The sequence below is a fragment of the Tachypleus tridentatus genome, chromosome 6, assembly GCF_004210375.1.
Source record: "Tachypleus tridentatus isolate NWPU-2018 chromosome 6, ASM421037v1, whole genome shotgun sequence".
NCBI lineage: Eukaryota > Metazoa > Arthropoda > Merostomata > Xiphosura > Limulidae > Tachypleus > Tachypleus tridentatus.
Window position 1 is genome coordinate 41,560,827 of NC_134830.1, and position 25,033 is coordinate 41,585,859.

Consider the following 25,033-nt stretch of genomic DNA (forward strand, 5'->3'; position numbering starts at 1 on the left):
TTCCTGATCACCCCTGTTGGAGAGAGTATTACCACAAAGTTCCTGATCACCCCTGTTGGAGAGTATTACCACAAAGTTCCTGATCACCCTGTTGGAGAGAGTATTACCACAAAGTTCCTGATCACCCCTGTTGGAGAGAGTATTACCACAAAGTTCCTGATCACCCCTGTTGGAGAGAGTATTACCACAAAGTTCCTGATCACCCCTGTTGGAGAGAGTATTACCACAAAGTTCCTGATCACCCCTGTTGGAGAGAGTATTCCTGAGACTTCTCCCTCTCTAAACTAAACCCTTGCCAAGTTCGTTTGCGTTTATTGAAGACGAAAGGCGGAAGACTTTCGAAACGTCGTCCTAACTAGAATTAATTAGAAGGACATTTAACTTCGTAAAATAAGAACAATTAAGTGGAAGATGAAGAAATCAGGGGATTGAGTTTATTTTATCAATAATACGAGAAAAAACACACCAGAATTTCTAACTCATAAATTACATCGCAGGTTCGATTTTCCGTCACACCAAACATGCTCGCCTTTCAGCCATCTCGGCGTTATAATGTGACGGTCAGCTCCACTGTTTTTTGGTAAAAGAGTAGCCCAAGAGTTGTTGGTGGGTGGTAATGACTAGCTGTCTTCCCTCTAGTCTTACATGTTTAAATTTGGGACGGCTAGCGCAGATAGCCCTCGTATAGCTTTGCGCGAAATTCAAACCAAGCCATTTTTTACCCAGAATTCTCCGTGATCGTTAAACGTGACCTTTAATGACTCAGCGATAATTCTACAAGCTAAAGACGTTAAAATTCTGGTTTTGTTACCTGTGGTGGGCAGAGTACATATATCCTTTTGTGCATTTTTGCACTTAACAACAACCATAATCGTTAAACCTATGGAAGTGAAAGTTATAAGGCACTAATATGACGATGCGTAAATTAAATATTTTGACAGCAAAACCCAATACCCTCTGTGACGCTATATTTCTAGATGCTTATAAAATATTTTACTTTCAATCATTGGATCTAAATTATGGCCAGATTTAAGTAGTTACGTTTGATTAAGTGGGTAATAAACTTGAGTTTGTCCAAAATAACATATCACTATGGTAATAAACATTAGACGATATGCTATAACTCATTCTGTTAGCGGTAGAACTAGTTGACTTTACTGAATATCGCATGACTTCATCTGCAAGAAATTGCAATAATGATTTCTAAACGTTAAGAAGAGATAAGACTGTTTAACAACAATAAGACTGTTTAACAACAATAAGACTGTTTAATAACAATAAGACTGTTTAACAACAATAAGACTGTTTAATAACAATAAGACTGTTTAACAACAATAAGACTGTTTAATAAGAATAAGACTGTTTAATAACAATAAGACTGTTTAACAACAATAACACTGTTTAACAACAATAAGACTGTTTAATAAGAATAAGACTGTTTAATAACAATAAGACTGTTTAACAACAATAACACTGTTTAATAACAATAAGACTGTTTAACAACAATAAGGCTGTTTAACAACAATAAGACTGTTTAATAACAATAAGACTGTTTAACAACAATAAGACTGTTTTGAAATTTTCTTTTAATGCTACTCGTACACACAATTTGGAATTTTTTTGGCTGCTAAAAAATGAGAGCGAGAGAAAAGAAACACAGCGTATATATTCATGAGATGAAAATCATCAAAACACCAGATATAGTACAAGTTGTTTGTAATGCTTATCTGAATCTATTGTTGTTTCTAGCTGAGTTATTTTTTGTGCTTAAAAGCTTCTTAACATAAAATATGTAAACAATGCAAATGTAATTCTTTTTGTTACTTATAATAGTTTAAAGTGGATTCGAAATTAATTAATAATAATAATCATTAAACGTTTCATTACTTGAGATTTCAGCACTTAGAATCTAAAACTAAAATGGGTAGAATTAGTGCTAAATCTATGCTAGAGGCAATTCTTTACAAATATTCAGACCACAAGTACAATTTCAAGCGAGATGTTTATACCTCACTATAAGCAGCACTCAGAAAACCTGAGACTTTAATGACAACGAATATAGAGAAAGCAAATCTGTCAAAGTAATGGTAAAGGTAACATAAACTAGAAGTGTTTTTTTTTCCACATATTATTTTTATGGTCGACTTTGAAAAGTGTGATAAAATAGGATTATAAAGTAAACAATAAGTCGGTTATTTATAGATCGCATAAATCACCGAAAGACATTACTTTCAGATTCATCTATCATGCACTACTCAACCAATTAATAGACAAATACCTACGCAGTTTTCTTACAGGAATTTCATCACATATAACGTCAAACCTTATATAACAAGCAATATGTTGGTGAAAAGGTAAAGGAAGTTCTCGAATAACGTCTACGCTATTGGGATTAGAAGGCATCAACGCAATTACAATAAAGATAAAAATAATTCTAATTCTTGTAAAATAAAATAAGACCTGCTACCAAAGAAGAAATAACACTAGTCTGAATATTTATTCTAAATATCTTTAGAAAGCGAGACCTTCTTAGAATAAAATAATAGTATTCTGTCGATCTTTTTTTTTTAGCTACTCAAAAGTTCTATTTCATCTGAAGGTTTCGTTAGGGGACTTGCATCCCTGAAAAACAAAAGCAAAAACGAAAGAAAATTTCAGACAGTGAATAAGAAACAGCACATTTTTACAATACTTAGAAACTAGTAAAAATAATGACCTTGGCCTTGAGGTTATTGTGATGGGTTGCAAGTCAGAAGGTTAAAAGTTCGAGGCGTGATGTTTATGAACAGCTTCGCACTTTCAGCTATGAGTGAGTTATAGAAGTGACAGCCAATCTGCCTTTGTAACGAGGGTGCTGCTGGTCGACTGATTTTACTGTGATTAATAATTCCAAAATATAGAGAATCTAAATTTTAAGTGTTCATGAACCGGTATTTTTACCTACGTTGCCATAAGATACCGTTCAGTTTGAAAATTGCAGTGCTATTAAAAATACTCCTGAAGATAAAATATACTCATAATATTTCGAGAAAAAGAAATATAAGATTATAGACATATATGAAACAATAGCTAACGCTGTTAAGAATATAAAAAAAATATATTTAAATATTTCTAATATCATTTGTGGTTAAAATTATCTTTCAGTGAGAAATATGTTTCATCTATTTGTTTATTTGTAATTAAATACAGAACTACACAATGAAGTATCTGTGTTCTGCCCACTACGGTTATCGAAACCCAGTTTCTAGAGTTTTAAGCCAGCAGATATATCGCTGTGTCACGGGGACATCGTTGGATCAAAAGTAGGTATACACACAATTATATTTTTTAAAAGTATACATATTGTTTAACACCCCGCTAATACAGCGGTATGTCCACGGATTTACAACTGTTGGCGGTGGGTCGTGATGACTAGCTGCCTTCCCTCTAGTCTTACACTGCTAAATTAAAGATGGCTAGCGCAGATAGCCCTCGAAATCAAATTCAAACCAAACCAATGTATAACTTTATGCTATTTGACAACAAGATTGATACACAGAACTTCCTTTTTAAATACAAACATAAAAACAATACAATTTATGATAACGGTTATTATTAATAGTTATTGCAAATTATGGTTTGTATACAAGAATTTTACAAACTTACAAACAATACTGAGATTTAGATCCAGTACAGAACTAAATATTTTATTGACGGTCCAGATCTACGATGTGCAAATTAATTCTGAGTTGATATTGCTACGCCTCGCTTAAGCTAGCTAGGTTTGATAAGCCTCACACTGCTACGAGTTCACTTCTTAGCGATGAAGATATTTAAGGTCCTCGTAGAAATATTAACGTCCAGAATTATTCACTGGAGTGGAACGGCTTGTAATGTTCGAAACCTATAAACGTTCCTAGTCAAATTCTGTAGGTTCCGATTAAGAGACGTTAATTCCAATTATAGCTTCGTAGGCCTATATAGCACACAGACTGTAGCTTTTCAATAATATTCACTCCCCCGTCTCTCGGCTAGTCACCTTTCATAAGAATCACGCAAGTTTGTAGAAATTTCAACAAAATTCTCGCTCGCTTTCGTCAAACAACTATTGTTGATTTTTCACTTTCAAGAATTCTTTACAAGTTTCGAGAACAGACTCAAGTACATAGTTAACAATGCACGTCATAGGCAAATGTGTAACTACAAAGAAACAAGCGTAAGCACGAAAATAAAAGTATAACGGTAAATCCGTTATAAATGTGATGGTTGATTCCCTTTCTCGCGGCTCGGCATGGCCAAGCGGGTTAAGGCGTGCGAGTCGTAATCTGAGGGTCGCGTGTTCGCATCCCCGTCGCGCCAAACACGCTCGCCCTTTCAGCCGTGGGGGCGTTATAATGTTACAGTCAATCCCACTATTCGTTGGTAAAAGAGTAGCCGAAGAGGTGGCGGTGGGTGGTGATGATTAGCTGCCTTCTCTCTAGCCTTACACTGCTAAATTAGGGACGGTTAGCATAGACAGCCATCGAGTAACTTTGTGCGAAATTTAAAAACAAACAAACAAACAAACCGCTGCTCGTTGGTAAAAAGAGTAACTCACGTATAAGCAGTAGGTGGTCTCTACACTTTCACTGTTAAAGTAGGACGGCTAGCACACAGAGCCTTGGTGGAGCTTTGCGCGAAATTCAAATAAACAAACAATTTATTAAAATTCCCAATATTTATATACATTTATTATGAGATGCCAGCAATAAAGTTTATAATAGATGTAATATTTTGTACTGTTTATATACGGAAGAGAAATCAAGTGGCTTTTTATCGTGCTTTAAATGTAAAAATAAATCTACATTATGAATATCGATTCAGAAACTGTCTTATGAGTTAAGAGAAAAAATATTTACATAATTACTGTCACATCATTTCCTACAATCTACTTATTTGAGGCACAAAAGCAACGTAAGATAAAAACCTATTTCGCAATTGGATTTTATAGGATGTGAACACCCTTAGACATCAGAAACATTGGAAAAATAAAAGTAACATTAAAATAAATACTTGTCAATGAATATATATAGAGAGGAAGTAATTAATAACCACCTGAGCTATACAAGTTTTCTTAATATGTATTTAGCATGTGGAGATTAACTTACTTTAATAACAATAAAACGAAGCTTAATCTAAATACAATATCTGACAGTCGATCATAAATCAAAGTTACTTATAAAGCAAATTACTCAATCACTTCCTGTACTTCTTTCTGACCACATTAAATAAGATATGTTGATTGGTGATTAAATGTGAAAAGCAATACCTAAAAAAAATGTTATATACATTTTCATTAGTAAAAAAGTATGTAATATGTTAAAGAATAAACGATCAACACTAATTTCTTCTTCAATTTTCATTTCTCTCCTTACGTTTTTCTGATTTCTAAATCCATGAAAGCCCGGCTTGGCCAGGTGTGTTAAGGCGTTTGACTCATACTCTGAGGGTCACGGGTTCGAATCCCCGTCACACCAAATATGCTCGCCCTTTCAGCCGTGGGGTAGTTATAATGTGATGGTTAATCCCACTATTTGCTGCTAGAGTAGCCCAAGAGTTGGCGGTGGGTGGTGATGACTAGCTGCCTTCCCTCTAGTCTTACTCTGCTAAGTTAGGGACGAATAGTGCAGACAGCTCTCGTGTAGTTTTGCGCGAAATTCAAAAACAAACAATCTAAGTCCACGAATATTAGTTTAGGAAACGGCTATCAGGCGACAAGGTAGTGACCTTTCAATTTTGTTTATTTAGTAGTGAAAATGATGAAAACATTTTTAGATAGACAAGTCCGTACATTTACTTTTTTGCCTACAAAAATTTAATTTACAAATATTTCTATTTTGTGGTAAACACCGTACTCTTATTGCATTTATATAACAGCTAACCAATAGAATGCATTATATTTTTACCTGAAAATGCGATTTTCCTTAACAACCAATGAGAAGGTGTCAGCTGTGCTTTCTTCGAACAATATGTGTTTATCAGGATAACGATTCGGCGTGACTGAAATATAAAGTACATCACGAACTCTAGTACAAATAGAACAAATTCTGCTCAAACACAGATAATCAAACGTAGCTTCCCCTCTCCCCAACACCCACTTAAAAAGTAGAAAAAGCTTATAAAATATATTAAAAAAACATTGCGTGTGTGTGCTGTGAGGTTAAGGCTTAGCTATATCAAATTCTTAAGTATAGATTGGTAATCACGTATCTAATATTTTTATCCTCTACGCAATATTATTTATGTCCTGAACAGCATGAAACAATTACAAAGACACACAGAAAGGAAAAATAAAATAACGTTTAATCGTGCTTGTGTTTTACTTTCTTTCAGTTTCCGTTTTGTTTTCTCTGGATATGAAATGTACTTAACTCGGCTTGATGCTTTTTCCCCTCCTGATTATTTTTGTTATCGTCTGCGTTTTTTTAAATTCATGTAAACTATTTTATCATGTAAATTATGACACGCTATTGGTATTGGAGCAAATGAAAATATGTAGTTTTTTGTTAATCTAACCATTAGCCTGAAAGAAATGATATAGTAATGATTGCTACAGAAACAAGTAGCAGTCATTTATAGTTCCAAAAACGAAAATTATCCTTAGGCCTAACTACCGCCATGGTAATCTTCGCATGATTAATTACTTTAATAATGTTTGCATGAACAAACTACACAACATTCGATCAAAATGTTGAACCACGCCTTATGCCCTCTACGTGAAGAACTTTCGAATATAATACAATGTTAAAGATAATAGATAGTAGAGAATATACGAACCATATCAATTCTGTGCTTATCGCAAAACAGTATACTCAATTTTGACTTTTACTCTATTCTGGACATTCAGAGGGCCCGGCATGGCCAAGCGTGTTAAGGCGTGCGACTCGTAATCGTCGCGCCAAACATGCTCGCCCTTTCAGCCGTGGGGCGGCTAGCACAGATAACCCTCGAGTAGCTTTGTGCGAAATTCAAAAACAAACAAACAAACAAACATTCAGAGTTCAAATGGACGGCTAGTATAGGTATTAAAACTTTTATTAACATAAAGTAGAGAACAAGAGAACGGCGTTTCGATTTTCTTAGGTCACCTTTGTTAACCTGAAGATGATCTAAGAACGTCGAAACGTTGTTCTCTACTTTATCCTAATAAAACTTTTAATATCCATACCAGCTACCTTGAGATACATTATTACTCGTCATTACGAATTCAGAGTTCAAAAACTGTATTATTTTTATCCGATTCTATGTTAATAAGTGTTTAGTTAACGTGGGAATAGAAATAAAAGGTATGAACAGAGAGAATTAAGCTTTGTGAATCGTAATAGAACCAAAGTTACGCCTGACATATGTTAAATGTTAAATATTAGTTGACGTACTCTTTCAGCGCATGGGGAGGGAATATTTAGAGATATACGAAGGATGACATTAGGGGTCAGGAGTGAATGGTACATTAAAATGCTTACCATCCATGTGCAATGTTAAGAGTGCAAGTTATATTTTGTTACAATCAGTACAGCGGTTCGCCACTTAAAAGTGAACATATACAAATACTTTTGACAGATAATGGTGTAAGATTATAATGAATAACTTTAACTTCGATCTCTCCCTTCCAAAATACCTTTAATGTTGAATACATCAACAATTATCAATATTTTGCTCGAGCAGTAAGTCAACTGTGGTTTTCTTTCACAGACTATTGTGAAAGTTTTCAGTGTTTGTTTTTAAAAACGAGGCCTATTTCCAGTTGATGATAATGGGCTCTTATGAGGCAGGTATGAATTATTTGTTTTAAAACCAGGTTTTCATAGTTGACAACAGGCCTAGAAGCCTTTTTTTTATTACTTGTCAACTCTTCTCCGATTCTTCATTGTTTGATAACTATTCACTAGGTTTTCATAGTTGACAACAGGCCTACATTCGATTACATATCAACCCTTCTCTGATTCTTCATTGTTTAATAACTATTCACTAGGTTTTATAGTTGACAACAGGCCTACATTCGATTACATATCAACCCTTTTCCGATTCTTCATTGCTTGATAACTATTCACTAGGTTTTCATAGTTGACAACAGGCCTACATTCGATTACATATCAACCCTTCTCTGATTCTTCATTGTTTAATAACTAGACATTATCTATAAAACAATTACCTAGTTCGTCACTTCTTTCTTTTAGCGAGTGAAAGTACTTCGAACAACGAACTAAAGGGAAACGAGATGTTTTCAGCCCCCCTCCTTCCCCCAGGAAAGAAACTTAAACTATTTGTTGGATCGCTTACACCATCATTTATTGTTATATATATAATTTGAGTGACTTTAAAGATCCATGATGAAACTCATGGATCAACTTAGTTATATCTCGGACCTATGATGGAAAATACTCGTACTTTTTCCTTAATCTTTAAGTTCTCTTACATGTTCATATGATTGTACCAGATATTTCCATAATATCCACTGTAGCAAACGATCGACCTTCATTATGATTTTGATGTTGAAAACACGAAATCCTAAATAAGTAATTTAATTTATTTCAATGGAAGACTATTTTTTGCAGTCAAAAGCTCTCTTCCGATTCTATTATGAGATTTGTTAGTTGCAACTTTCACGTTGTACACATATTGTACTTTTTAGTAGTACACAAAAATGAAATTAGCTATTTCTCAATAGCTTTTCAACTTATTATTTTCATTTATTAATTGAACTTTCAAACTTAAAAATCCTTAACGTTCTAAGTAAAAGAAATAACAAACCAAACTTTCACTCTAACAAACCTTAATACTTCAAGTGAAACAAATCAAACTTTCACACTTACAAAACTTAATGGTTAAAGTGAAACAACTCACACTTTCACACTTACAAACCTTATCGCTTCAAGTAAAAGAAATTAAACTTTCGCACTAAAAACTCAACAACGTTTTTAGTAAAACAAAACATCATTTTTATTCCTGAGTTGCAGGAAAGAAGGAATATTTTAAAACCGCAATCAAAATACGGAGAAAAATATGGAATACGAATTGTACGTAACAATTAGAGATATAATTTTTTTAGACTGTCACTTCATTGATTTCTTAAGTGGCTTTTAAATTTTATTATTTCAGATTTTGATTCTAGAAAAGCTGTTAAAATATGGTGAGAGTCCCGTCAAACAAAATCTGGCTAAAGTCAGAACAAAAAAGAAAAACAACCTATGTTTTAAAAAGATATACTAAGTAGTTACAGAAAGAAAGAAATTGACCATTCAAACACATCTAGTTCGTACTGTAGTTTCAGTTAAGCAATGTTATCTCTACTGGTGAGACAGCAGTAAGTTAACGGATTTAACAATGTTAAAATTCCGGTTTGATTGACCGCAGAGGATTAGGCAGATTGCCCTATGTGACTTTACTCTATAAACCATAGTCAATAAATAACTTTATATGTTTGTGTCTTTTCTTTTCAAGATGTAATAAAAGAGAAATACGAAGAAACTTAAATAAATTAGTTCAGTATGTTACTCCACCACAATTTTTAATATTTTTAACGTATTTTAACGAATAGCAACTGGTGTATTAAATTTATCATAATATGCAAATTGTATTCATAGTGCATTTTAGGTATTCATTACACATCACGTGATTTAAAACGACTAATTAAAAAGGCTCCAAGTTTGAAACAGCTTTCGTCAGAGATTTATTGCGTGATAGAAGTTAGGTTTTTGACTAATGTTATATATATATATATATGTATTCCTTTTAGTTGACACCCAAGCAATAACTGAAGTAACGTTAAACGAATGAGAACGTAGGCCCTTGGCTACAGTTCTCAAGATTAGAATCAGGTGTATTTGTCATAAAACAATAGTGGTAGAATCATTGTATTTTCAAACAATACACTGTTGATTCGATCCTTTATGTTTTTTTGTTGTTTTTTTTCTAAAGCTATTGAGCCAAACGCGCTGTAGGGAACAGATATGGCGGACATTGTGATTGAAATACTGTTATGTACTCTTCTTCTTGGAATAACCCTAAGTGACTGAATAAAGATTGTAGTGTTTAAGAATACAACAAACCTAATGCTATCATCGTATGAAAATATGGTTGACTAATAATAAACACGCTTTGCTAGCAAAGGGCTTCTACACTATAGCAACAACCTGTTCACTTCCACTATTGTTTGACATTTTCTAGTAGCAATGATTAGTTAATTACCAGATTTTTTTATTAATAAAGGCGATAGACTTCATAACTATTTCTAACAGTAGTGGCAGTATGGTCACTTGGTTACAGGCGTCGGAACCGAAAGCTCGACTTTTACATATTTTTTCTTAAATAGCAACTATGGATCATACTATCATATAAATTTTCTCGGGTGCGTGCCCCATGACCAGCACCACTATATTAAGCTTCACGGGAGCTGCTTTTAGTAGCTCATTATATTTGCAGCCTTTCTTTGTAAAATACGGATGTCTAACCGGGCACTCCCGCTTTGGACTTCCACTGATGTTGGTTTCATTAGCCGTAATTGTCTACTAGTAATGACTGTGTAATTATCTGATTTCCTCTACTACAAATGATTGTTTGGCTTTCGTCTCCATGGGCAATATCATGGTAAAATGAGTTTCTCTATTGCCTTTACCAAAATGATGGTATAATCACGTGACTTTTGTCATCAGCCATGAAGGTCAGTTTGCTCAACACTTTATATCCCGGTGACTTCCAATACTGGCACAGGTGACGTAACTACCTGAATTTCAATATCTGCAGGAAAAACAGGTTTACGAAATTTTTGTTCTCAGTAATGGTTGTTTGCCTCTTATTAAATATGTCATTAAACTAAGCAAAACGTAGCTAGTTCAAGTTGGTTTGACATTAAAGTAACATTTTCAAATACAACTTTGTGTAAAAGTATTCCCTTCACTTTTGTTTCTGTAATGTATCAATTTCAACATAGGTATGCTTATAGGACGCGTCTAAATGTTTATGAATGACAAAATTATCAGAACGTTCACCTGAACTGACGACGCTTGGCGTTTATGTACCAGCTGTTTAGCAGTTTATATATCAGTGTGTTGTGCACTTATATTATTGCCGATAACAAGATAGCTATTAATGACTATGCAGGTGACATACTAATAGAATTCCACAGGTTACTGAAGGGACTAGGCCATAACATTCAATTAACCAATTTGAAAACAAATAGTTTTAGTTCCAATTTAAGATATCTGGGTTTTTATATCACTCACTTATTAGTCTTTAAGAACCTAAGTTACAGTGTATGTAATGGTTATTAGTTCATAAAGTTTGAGTTTAGTAAATCTTTGATTTCTTAGTGTTTAAATAACAAATCCTGTGCCATGTTTAATAATCTCCTAACAATTCCCACATGTGCCTTACAATAGTTATAACAATAATAAACCAGAATTTTGAGATCGCTAGGGGACGCTGTTGAAAGTCCTGTTGAAAAACATTACGTAGGTGAATCGTGATCCTAGTTTTATAAACCTGTTTTGATTTAGTATGTGTTAAGTTGACGTCAGATACAAACTCCTTTCCTGAAAGTGTTAAACATGTCACACGCTGTTGATCAATGAAGCATACGCTTTCCATTCCTCTCTTTCTTTCCTAATTTATTACGTGACTCGCCACTTCAAGCCATTAATCATTTTGATACTAATAACGGGTCATTTGTCTTGAAACTTATGCATGCTAATTATCTCCGGAAGAAACAGTTCTCTAGAATCTTAATACATTCTCACTCATTCACATTTAAACTTTTCTACACAATATATTAATGTTGAAAGAAAATGACTCTTATACATTAAGTTTGTTTGTTTTTTCTTAACAGTAAGTTTTACTAATTAGTGTTCGGTCAAAATTTGTGATAGAAACATCTGGAAAGGAATAATAATTAAATCACTGAGTGTAATATAATACTCACCCTTCGAAGTAATTGTATAATGTCATGACAACTCGAGTAGTTGACCAGCTCGTACGTAAACAGATATAAAAATTAGTGAACAGCCCTGAACAGCTAATTTGAAATTCTAAAAAGCAGTGGATATTGACTGTAACATTAGGATTGATTATTCGTACACTGTATTATCGAGGTGATTTTGTGGCATAAAATAAATCAGCTAACAGAGAGAACGAAAGATGTTTCGAAGTAATAACTTGGAATTACTTGAAACTAAAAAGAAAACAAATAATAAACGTGGAAAGGAAATTACGTACATGAAGTATGTCTCTAATATTTTATAAAAGCACTCTTAGGGAAGAGTGTTCTCCTATATATAAGTGTTTCAAGATGAAGAACGAGGTATTAAAGTAGTAAAAGCATAAAACACTAACTAATGAACAAACACAAACTAAATGCTTTCGTAAAATTACCAAAGTTCAGAGAGATAAAAAAATACTGCAATGCTTCCATTAACTAGATTAGAAGATAAATTACATCAACTAGTAACCTCAAAACGAAACAGTATTTAAATATCGACTCTCGTCATTTTGTTTTTGACCGAAATAGAAACAATAAAATGACTCGTGGTCATTTCGTAATCGACAAAGTTGGTGAAAAGTAATTTAACCAAATTTAGTCATTTCATTTGAAAAATAATACGTGAATAATCTTTCCATAAATTACCATGTTCATCAACTGCTTTTTTCAGTATAAATAAACAGCCTGTTTAAATACATAGTTATGTTATGCATGCATATGAAAAATAAATGTACACATGTGAGGTTGAATTACATACATACGGAATGAAAAAAGTATTGTTTGACGAGATCAATATTAAGATTATGTGAATTTGAATAATTCTTACTTTGTTACATGATATTGTTTTAGTTTGTATGAAAATTTGTAGTTTGGTAATTTATAACTTTCGTAAGACCAGCACTGCTGGAAACGAACAAAAACCAATAAGAACAAGTTGACACACTTAATAATGACAACTAATATAAAACAGAACATGGGCCTGGCATGGCCTAGCGCGTTAAGGAGTGCGCTTCGTAATCTGAGGTTCGCGCCCGAGTCGCGCCAAACATGCTCGCCCTCCCAGCCGTGGGGGCGTTATAATGCGTACGGTTAATCCCACTATTCGTTGGTAAAAGAGTAGCCCAAGAGTTGGCGGTGGGTGATGATGACTAGCTGCCTTTCCTCTAGTCTTACACTGCTAATTAGGGACGGCTAGCACAGATAGCCCTCGAGTAGCTTTGTGCGAAATTCCAAAAACAAACAAACAAAACAGAACATACATTGTAGCTGTTTTTTTTTAAACATCCTTTGCAAAATTTTACCCACTACTTACAATAAAATTAAAGATTACGAGTTTGTTTTGGAGCTGGCATGTTAGAGAAGTTGATTCACAATCTGTGGATCGCAGGTTCGAATCCCATCATCAAACATGCTAGTCCTTTCAGCCCCTTTCAGTGGGTCATCCCCATTATTCGTTGGTGAGAAGTCACCAAAGAGTTGGCGGTGGGTGGCGTCGACTAGGTACCTTCTCTCTAATATATCTCTCCAAAATTGGGGATGGTTCTCGAGTAGCTTTGCGCGAAATTCAACAAATAAGCAGCCTCTTGGAAACAGGTTGATGTTTCTACATTACCAAGGGAGAATAAGCCATCGAATAACTCTGGAAATTGCAGACCCGTAAGCTTAACAAGAGGAAAATTGTTAAAAACGTAGGTAACAACAGACTTATAACATGCCTAGAAATTAAATCGAAAGTGTCCGAAGTCCAAAAAGGTTTTTATAAAACTAGTTAAATAATAGATCACCCACTTAGACTAGCAAAAAAGATACCTTCAATAAGAAACAATGCACTGTATCATGTTTACTCGATAAGGTATGGTACAGCGGCCTCAGATTCCAAATGTATAAAATGGGATTTCCGATGGAAATTATTCGCTGATTGCCCGACTCCTTGGAACAACAACAGAATTAGGAACAACAGAATCAACGCCGAAATTACCTTCTTGGATATGTACAATCTAAGAGTTCGCGAACGATGTTACCATCTAAATGAGTGCCCCAAAACCAACAATAGCATTATACAGCACATAACCATTACTGAATGAAATAGGACGATTCTCTAGCAAATGGAGAATCAAGATAAACGCATGTAAAACACGAACGATACTGTTCAGAAAATCAGTCAAGATAAGGAAAATAAAACCATTGTACTCAGGCGGGACTCTCTTCCAAACAGCAACATTGGAAAAATTCTTAAGAATAATTTTCGATTCCAAGTTAACATGGCAACTCCACACATTTAGCATTGGAACTAGAATCTGACAAAAGGGATGTTATCTTAGGAGTGTGACGGGCAATGGCAAAGGAGCCTCACCCGAAAATATACACGAGAACACGCCTGTGCAGTTTTACTAAACGTTTTCAAAATACACTTAACCAGGTTACAGAAAACACAAAATTATATGCTAACTAAAGTACAATTTAACTTTCACAACATTTCGCTACTATTATTCAAACATTCCATTACTGTCTGGCAGACTTCTCAGTAACATAATGGTACTAGAAAAACATGGGCAATAACAGAGCAAAGAGCAACTTAGAGAGCTACATCACACATGATAAGTTTAGTCCTAAGCATCTCTTTAACAACCTACAGAGCTACATGATAAATCTCGTCCTAAGCACCTCTTTAATAATCTACAGAGCTACATGACAAATCTCGTCCTAAGCACCTCTTTAACAACCTACAGAGCTACATGATAAATCTAGTCCTAAGCACCTCTTTAATAACCTACAGAGCTACATGACAAATCTCGTCCTAAGCACCTCTTTAATAACCTACAGAGCTACATGATAAATCTAGTCCTAAGTACCTCTTTAACAACCTAGAGAACTACATGATAAACGATAAATCTAGTTTTAGGTATCTCTCTAACAACCTAGAGAGCTACATCATAAATGATAAATTCAACCACTCTCTCTCCTAAACATCAATCATAAGATTCTTAACAGACCACATAATGCTAGGTATACAGATGCTTAGATGTAGACATAGCTCAATTTTAAAAGCTTTTTTCTCTATGTGAGAATAGAATTATGTGGGTGTGTATATTCGCATAATGTGAGACCTTATTGAACATGCGGGACTTGAAGTTCAATCGTACATTAGTGAAGCATAATTAAAGTCTAGAAGCTGTGAGTTAGTACCTCATTAAACGAACATGGCTATAATAAAGTAAAACACTAACGCAGTTGAGAATCTTCAATTTATTAATATACTGTGAGAAATCTCGGTTCAGGAGAAGGGATATCCCTCGATTTTGTGTTACTGAGCTACGGTTCATGAAGTTGATGGGTATAGCTTTAATTTGAATAATTTGGATACAGCCTTTCAAACAAATTACGTTGTATATTTGTATTTATGACAACTTTTCCTCTACTTAGATCAGGGGTGTGCAACATTTTTCGTCGGTGGGCCATATAACCAACTTCATCAATCAAGCGGGGCCACTTAAAAAACAAACTTATTCGTGTACATGCACAATAAATTAAAAAAATTCTCAAAATGCAAGCAATAATATTTTATATTTTTGCATGAGTGATCATTTTAGTGCGACACTTGAAATTTAGAGTCCTTGCAGAGCTTGTCAATATCAGCTTTGACAGAAGTGGTTGCCACTCTTAACTGACTGGTCAAATGTTCATCAGTCAGCTGACTTCTGCATTTGGTTTTGATGAGCTTCATTTTGGAGAAAAATTGCTCACAGCAGTGGGTGCTACCAAAAAGGGAGGCAATTCTTTGTGCATGACGGGACAAATTGGGAAACTTTTCACGTACACAGAGTTTGTAAAAGTCTAGCAAACTGTTTTCAGAGAATTTCCTTTTAGTGTCCATGTCAGCCTGCAGTTCAATGAGTTCCATTTGGCAATCATCAGGACTGTCTTCCACTGCCAAATCAAAAGGTTGAGCGAACAATTTCAATCTAATTTCAGTTTGTCTGAAATCTGGAAATCTGTTTGCAAACTCATCACGCAGCTTTTGTACACTGGTTCCATATTTGGTGCAATCCAGATTAGGAAATTCCAGTTTCCTGGTTGCAAGACATGTAAAATGGGTCAATATGGCTCTTCTCAACTGAACCTGGAAAAGTTCCAATTTCTTCTCAAAAGCACAAATATGCTCAAACAACTTATTCACAAGTTGACTTTTCCCTTGTAGTTTTAAGTTTAAATCAGACAGATGCTGTGTAATGTCTGTGAGGAATGCTAAGTCATTCAGCCAGTTCTCATTGCTCAAGAAGTCCACATTCTGACGTTTGCTCTCCATGAAGAACTTAATCTCCTCTCGCAGATTCCAGAATCTCTTCAAAGTAGCAGCTCTACTAAGCCAACGTACAGCAGAGAAGTACAAAACATCTGAATACTCACTGTCCAGCTCATCTAAAAAGTTTTAAATTGTCGATGATTTAATCCTCGTGTTCGAATATAATTTACGCATTGGACGACATTTTTCATGACTTCTGCAAAATCCAGAACTTTGGTGCACAAGCTCTCTTGGTGAATAATGCAATGGCTTACAACTACGTCTTGTGCTCCAATTGCAGTTAGAAATTTCTTGGTGAATCCATTTGTCCTACCTGTCATGGAAGGAGCACCATCTGTTGTAACACCACATAATTTATAAGGATTCAGTTCAAACTTTTCTACAACCTTAAGCACTTGTTCACAAATATCCTGTCCTGTGGTTGTGGAGGAAAGGCTTGCCATATCTAAAAACTCTTCGAAAACATCAAAGCCTGCAGTAACAGCTCTGATGAAAATGACAAGTTGGGATGTGTCATTGATATCAGTGCTTTCATCCAAAGCCAGACTGAAAGCTTCACACGAATTCAATCTCTCTTTCAAAGTTTCTTTGATGTCCTCTGAAAGATCTTTTGTCCTGCGTGAGACAGTAAAGCGGGAAAGGCTAGTTTGCTTTACCAAATATTTTTTCTCTGGACATGCATATTCTGTGAATATTGTTAAACAATTTTTAATAAATTCTCCATCACTGAAAGGCTTTCCCTTTTCTGCCATATATTCACAAAGCTTAAAACTCAGTTTTGTCACCAGTTCTGAATTTTTCTTGAAAGTGGTAAAAACACCTTGTTGCCTTTCAATGGATGTTTTTAAATGTTCAATTTTGTCCTTTCGTGCCTGACCAACAATTTCATCAAACTGGGAGGAGTGCTTAGTTGCGTAATGTCGCTTAATATTGTACTCTTTCATGACTGCAATTGTAGTTTGACAGACGAGGCAGACAACACCTTGATTATGTGGGACAACAAGATATTTTGTGCACCATTCACTGTTGAATAACCTTCCTCATCATCAATTTTTCGTTTCTTAACTGCTGACATTTTACTAGCTCTGAAATCAAAACAAAAATTATTCTCACGAAAATAGCAAAGTAGAAAAAAACATAGAATTTATTTACACATGGAACCTCTTATGGACAGAAACACATGTTTCTAAATTGGCATCCCGATCATAGCCTTCCGGTACTTAAATTAATTGAGAATAGCAAAATACAGTGTGACCTCGCCTATTCGCGGTTCGCCATTCGCGGCCCCGCATATTCGCGGGTTATGCGCGAACTGCGTTTTTGTAGGTCACAGAGACTGAAAGGGCTTTTCGAGGAGATTTCTGTTGTATTTACTCAATTAAGCCGTTTTTATCAATTGTCGTCTTCACCAAACAAGATTGGACTGCTATTGGCTGACTGCCTCAGCTTCCCCAACAACGCAAACGGCAAAGCACAGCCCGGTAACGCACGGTACAATTTAGTGAAATACATAACAGTATGCAATATTGCTACATTATTACTGCATCAATGAGTATAAGTATCATTAGTGTTTGGGAAGCATTTCATATAGTATATAATCACATACATATACGTTTTAAAACTGCATCCAATATTCGCGGTTTTTCGCTATTCGCGGGAGGGTAAAGAACGTAACCCCCGCGAATAACGAGGTCACACTGTACATATAATCAGATGCATCTGAAAGCAAAATTTTAATAAATTCAGTAAAGTCACAACAATATGCTAAATAATAATCAATTTACCTTCAATCTCTTGTAGTAACTGTAAAAGGTAATAAAATTTTCACCAATAATGAATGACGGACAGCAGAGGTTAGGGAAAATTGTCGCCAGCGGGCGAAGGCGAGGTTCAGGACATGACGTTGAGTCGTAGACAATAGTGCTAGTGCACGTCACCTATTCATGCCCTAAGGAGGCCGACCAATCGAATTCGGCCTGCTCCTCTCTAGCAAAGATAATTTTAGAAGTTTGTCGAGTCGAAGCCTGGGAATCCCGTAGGATTGATGCTTTTAAAAATATTCCATTTGCGTTGGATTACAGATCAGGCCACATGGTTAGATTACAACAACTAGGGCCACACTAAATGGCTTGGCGGGCCGGGTTGTGGCCCGCGGGCCGCCTGTTGCACACCCCTGACTTAGATGATAGAATTAGACAGTAAGTCTATTGATTTACAATGCTAAAATAAAGGATTCGAATGGCACTTGGCCCTGCTACCCAGTTAAGGAAACTGTGTAGGCAACAGATACTTTAAACTTGTTGCTTTTTCTTTTGTTAGCAGCCCTAAATTTTGGACCGCTATGCTTGAATAGCAAGATCTCTGGCCTGAACGCTTGGCCCAAGTGTTGCATAAGGTGTCGTTCAGTCCAGGTTGTAAATATCATAACCTCTTCTGTGTTGCAAACCTTAAACATCTTTGACAAGATGACAAAATAGTTGGAGGAGGGGTCGAAAAATCTATATTAATTTTAAATTTCTAATCTGCCAAATTCATTAAACAAATATGAAGTAGTAATTTACCAGGTATAGTAAAATGGCTGAAGGAAACGTTAAGTCCATATGATTCTCTGAGCTTTCATCATTTCTCAGAAAATTGGGGTTTCAATTCTACCTTTACATAAGGTTGCACACTGAAATATTAATTTTAGTTCTATATTTGTAATTCTAGAAACAGTTAAAGATAATTACTTGTATCTTTTGAAACACGTGTTGTGGAGAAACTGAAGTAAGAACCTCTCCTCCAGACAAAGTTCCAAATGTGCTTATTATTTTCTTCTCCCAGTCAATTTAACTTCCAGCATTCTCGGCCCGGTATGGCCAAATGGTTAAGGTACTCGACTCATAATCTGAGGGTTGCGGATTCGAATCCCCGTCACACCAAACATGCTCGTCCTTTCAGCCGTGAGAACATTATAATGTGACGGTCAATCCAACTATTCGTTGGTAAAAGAGTAGCCCAAGAGTTGGCGGAGGGTGGCGATGACTAGCTGCCTTCCCTATAGTTTTACACTGCAAAGTTAGGGACTGTTAGCGCAGATAGCTCTCGTGTAGCTTTGCACGAAATTAAAAAAAAACAACAAGCAAATAAAACAAACCAGCATTTCCAAGTTTGAAGGCCCGGCATGGCATTTTGATAATGCTTAAAGACATAAACGTTTTGAGAACCAATTATTGTTAATATTTATCTTTATAAAATTTGTTCCCTTCTCAAAACATTATAGTGGTTCACCGATTTGTCTAAGAGCTTACAAAGTTAAAATCAGGTTTCGATTCTCACGGTGATCAGAACACAGTTAGTTTTGTTTTGAATTTCACGCAAATCTAGACGAGGGATATGTACGCTAACCGTCCCTAATTTAGCAGCGTAAGACTAGGCGGAAGGCAGCTAGTCAACACCACCCACCGCCAACTCTTGGGTTACTCTTTTACCAAGGAATAGTAGGATTGACCGTCACGTAATAACGCCCTCACCGCTGAAATGGGGAGAATGTTTGGTATTAGCAACCCTTAAATTACGAAACAAGCGCCTTAACCACCTAGCCATGCCGGACCGCAGAACACAGGGTTGTCCATTGTGTATCTATTGAGCAACAATAACAATAACAGAAAACATTTCTGAAAATCTTTTATTGATAAGTAATCCTTAGTGTTTTTTTTAAACCTTGCTAAAGTTTTATCGGTGCATTAGAGTTTTTTTTCCCAGTTTCTTATTTTAATTTAAAATATTGATGTGTTCTTGAAAAGATCTATCAAAAGCTCTTTTCCGTCCATGACCACACGGGGTCCCGATGGTTTACTTGCAGAGCTGCTGATTTAAGATTTTGTGTTTCTTGCCCAGTTATCGCTAACAGACAAAACTGCATTCCTTACTTTGGGCATGTGAATGCGTTATAAGAGTGACAACCAATTCGTTACAAGAGAGAGAAGCGTTAGTGGGCAGCAAGCAGCACCAACTTGTCAGACCATATCTACTACTATAGTAGCATAGATTTACTATATATATGTATTTTAATATGGATTTACTATCATATATCTATTTTAATATCAATGTTTGTTTCAGTTAAATATATATTCAGAAATGTATGTGACTTATACTGTTAAATATGTATTGCGAAATTTCTGCCTATTTACTAAAGTTGTAGAAGATTCTCAAGTGTAAGAATTGACACTGTACTGTGTGTGTGTGTGTGTAAATACTAGTCATTGCCAGTATTGTTGTCTTAACTGAAATTTCTAGAAACTCTTTACTCAAGTTTATAAAAAGTAACTAACGCAACGCGAAGATACAGAATATATTGTTGGTTTACTACAATTGGTATACTTTAAGCCTCCGATGTTATAACTGTGATAAACTCTTATTAATCAGGCAACTATAAATATTTTTACCAAGAACGTTTATATTTTTCAAGTATTACAAACCGTTTAACTTCAGCAAATTGACTTCAGTTATTAGTACTTTTACGAAGACATTTTATAACTTCAACTGTGAGAAGCTCACGTGTGATCAGTGAAGAGTTAGCTAACTAGCCGGTTAATAAAGTGTACCTATAACAATTCAGAATTAATTCGTTCATCGTGAACCGTCTATAAAATATTTAGTTTTAGACCAGATAGAAGAATCAGTATTGTTTATAAGTTTATAAAACGTTTGTATATAAATCATTATTTGTAATAACCATTATTATAAATTGTTGTTATTTGTATAATAAAATATATTTGTATTAAGAAACAAAATTTTGTGTATCAATCTTGTTGGCAAGTATAATAAATTTGATACTTCTCGACACTTAATTAACTTCTAAATTAAAATTTAGCACAATATCAGGCTACTTTAAATCGTATTATGTAACAGAATAAATTGTAAGCTCTTCTGAGATAAATTATATATGTCCTCCGTTGATACAGCGGTAAGTCCACGGAGTTACAACGCTAAAATCAAGAACTCGATTCTCTTCGGTAAACTAAACAGATAGTCCGATGTGGCTTTGCTATAAGAAAACACACACGTGTACTTACATACCAGACCCGGCATCCCAAGTGGTTAAGGCGTTCGACTCGTTATCTGAGGGTCGTGGATTTGAATCCCTGTCGCACAAAATATGCTTGTCCTTTCAGCCGTGGGGGCGTTATAATGTGACGTGTTTGTTTGTGTTTCTTATAGCAGAGCTACGTCAGGCTACCTACTAAGTCCCCTGAGCAGAATCGAACCTCAGATTATAGCGTTGTATATCCGTAGACTTACCGCTGTACCAGCAGGGGACTAATGTGACCATTCATTGGTAAAAGAGCAGACCAAGAATTGGCAGTGGGTGGTGATCACTAGAGAAAAGTCTGACACTGCTAAATTAGGGACGGTTAGCGCAGATAGCCCTTATGTAGCTTCATGCGAAATTTAAAACAAACAAACAAACAAATTATATATAATACGTAACACTCTAAGTCGGTGTTTCCCAACTGGTGGTTTATGAGCTGTTTGTGCTAAACAAGGTTTTATTAAATAAATTAGATTGTCCTGTTTTTCATCCTTGTAGAGATAATATGGGATAGTCACGACTACCAAAACGCAGGGGTCATCTGGCACATCCATCTAAAATTTAGGGATGGCTAGAGCAGATGGCCCTTAAGTAACAGAACGCGAAATTCGAGAATCATAACAAATTTATAACCCTAAAATACTCGTAATTTCTCTCTAAGTTTCATATTAGTTTTTCTCGTGTGTGTTTTTTTTAATATAAACTTTTAGATTCATTTTATAGAATTATAAGCTAATTCCTCAGGCTTATAATAATCTTTAGCTTTTACGTTTTAAAACGTAGTTTTTTTTAATATTACTATGCTTCTAATTTCTTTTTTTTCCTAAATCTCTAACCAGGTTGTTTTCTTATTTTGAGTGTTAAATAATCTTAAATAATGTTCTTAAACTTAAAGTACTATTCTTTCACTTCATCTTACCATATTTTTATCTCCCATTAAAAATGTAATTAGTAACTATGGAAAAATTTGTTTTTGTATTACAGTTATATTTCAAACTAATTAAATCTACGTTCATATAATTTATGGAGGAATTCCGTGTATTTTACTATGTTACCACGTGTTATTATTGTCTTGCAATGAATAATTTTGCTTAAGGTTACATAGACTCTTCTACTCCAAATGTACATTCTGGATTTAAAAGTCTTTTCTCTCCAAATATCTAAAATGTTTAATATAATTTGCATTTCCTTCTACCGGAACAATTATTATTTTTTTATTCTATTGGATTTCTTCTGTCCCTACAAATAAAACTATTTGTTTCATTTACTCATTTGATCCATTAAAAATCATATAAAAGACACGAAAATCTTTGTATTTTGCTTTTTATTACTACATGAATACTTTCTTCTGTTACTATTTTCGAAAATTTCCAGTTTAATCTCACTTTCAATGAAAATAACTTATCCTTTACTTAAATTATGTCCCATGCGTGAAAAATATTTCTTAGGCCAAATACGTGACAAATGCTTTTGATAATATTTTGTACTATACATTTTTTGTGTAAAATAAAACAAATCACAATGTTTTTTCTTTATTCCAATGAATATACTATTTCTGATCGTAATAGTTCTTATATATCTCGTTGGATTGCCCCACGCTAGTACGGCGGTATGTCTCCGGATTTACAACGCTAAAATCAGGGGTTCGATTCCCCTCGGTGAGTGGAGCAGATAGCCCGATGTGGCTTTACTATAAGAAAAACACACACTCATTGGATTACCTTTACAGTTTCTTTTTTTACATTTTTGTATAAGATATAAATAAAGTATATAAGAAACACAAATATATTTGAAAAAAGGAAATACTCCATTGACAAGTATATATAAAAGGCTTACCAGTTTCGGTAACAAATTAATCACACCTACAACAGTACCTTCTATCAAACATACCTACAAAATAGTACTTACAAGTAGACACTTTTGTCATCATCTGTACATATGCTTTTAGACCTAGTCCGGACTTCGAAATACATTTTTATAGCTATATTAAACTTATATATTTTTACTAATGCAGAACTTTTCCATCAAAGTCAAAAAACCATTATAAAATAAACTTTTCAATGAGCTTCAAAGGGCTACTTTCACCACAGTTTTTCAGCTGATTCGTTCTTCTAGTGCCCCCCCCCTAGTACAGCGGTAAGTCTACGAATTTATAACGCTAAAATCTAGGGTTTGATTCCTTTCGGTAGGCTCAACAGATAGCCCGATGTGGCTTTGCTCTAAGAAAGCAAACAAATAAACCTTTGTCTAGTTATGCGTATAATGACTTAATCCCAATGACATTATCTTATCGTAATCTATTAAAATTTGCACCTTTACTTTTCTGGAATAGAATGAAGAAATAAAATGTTTTAGCTCTCATTATGTATTCCATTTTTTCAATGAGTTACCTCAAAATCTATTTACTCAGATTTTCCTTTAGGCTGCTAATTTCTTATTGTATTTTGTTAGCCCTTCAAAAAATACTTGACAGTCAGCGAATTCTTCCTATTCTTAGCATCCGAGATGTAACCACAATTTTCACATGAAAATATTGCACGTTTCATCGAAATTGTTACAAAAACTGAAATCACTTTAGCAACTTAATGTAATACTGCAAATAGATTTTTTTCCTTTCTGATTTATATTTTTCTTTCTGTGCAGAACACCAAAAAAGACATTGTGATTAACATTACTGTTCAATACTTATTTAAAAAAAGTCAAGATATAATTATCAAGTTGGGTTTGTTGTGCCTAGCAGAAAAAACTTTATCTTAGTCCTTCTACCACCTTCTTATTACAATTACTCCTGTATAAAAGCTTTACAATATGATATGAAGCAAATGCTTTATCTTTTAGACTGTAAACCTTTAAAGTTCTACTTTTGTTTCCCTGATACAAGGAAGACATTTTTTGAAACTACTTTTAGATTTTTGACAAATTTGATTTCTGGATTATTAATTTAAGATCGTTGTGTATTACAGTTGATTTTGATTGAATTAATTTTTGTTTCCTTTTCTTCTTCGGATTTAAGAAAACAGTATTACTGAACCTTTCTCACAGTCAGAACAATCTTCCAACGTTCTTAATATCACTGGTTTTTCTAGATATTGGGATTTGCTGTGTTCTATGAATACTTGGTTACTGCTTGGATTTTTTCTACGCAATCAATAATACATCACTTGCAGGTTCACAACCAGTCAAGTATTGGCTTGATTTAGATTCAACTCAGGTCAAAAGAATTCAGATTCCTCTATAAGTGTAATACGATAGCACGGCCGGTTTCTCCCTTAAGAATTGTGGTTTGACTATAATTCCAAAGCATGATTTCTATATTATCTAAAAAGTCTGCGTCCAGTGCTATCAACTTTTCTTTCAAACTCTGACATGATACTCTCAAGCGAGAATATAAGGTTATAAAAAAAACGTAAAATTAAAGAAACAAAAACATTTTATTTTATAACATTTGCTAACAGCAAAGTTCAGGTTCTACGTACAACTAGTAAAGTTTACGTTTATGAGTGGATTTTGTAAAATCATTAAAAGTTATTGTTGGCAGCTAGCTATTTAAACTTGCCCAAAGTACAAAAAAATCTTAAAAATTTAAATATGTCGAAACGAAGTTTAAATTAAATCATATTAATCTGGTGAATTTCCTTTCGTTCTCAAGAGTTCACCTGTTGAA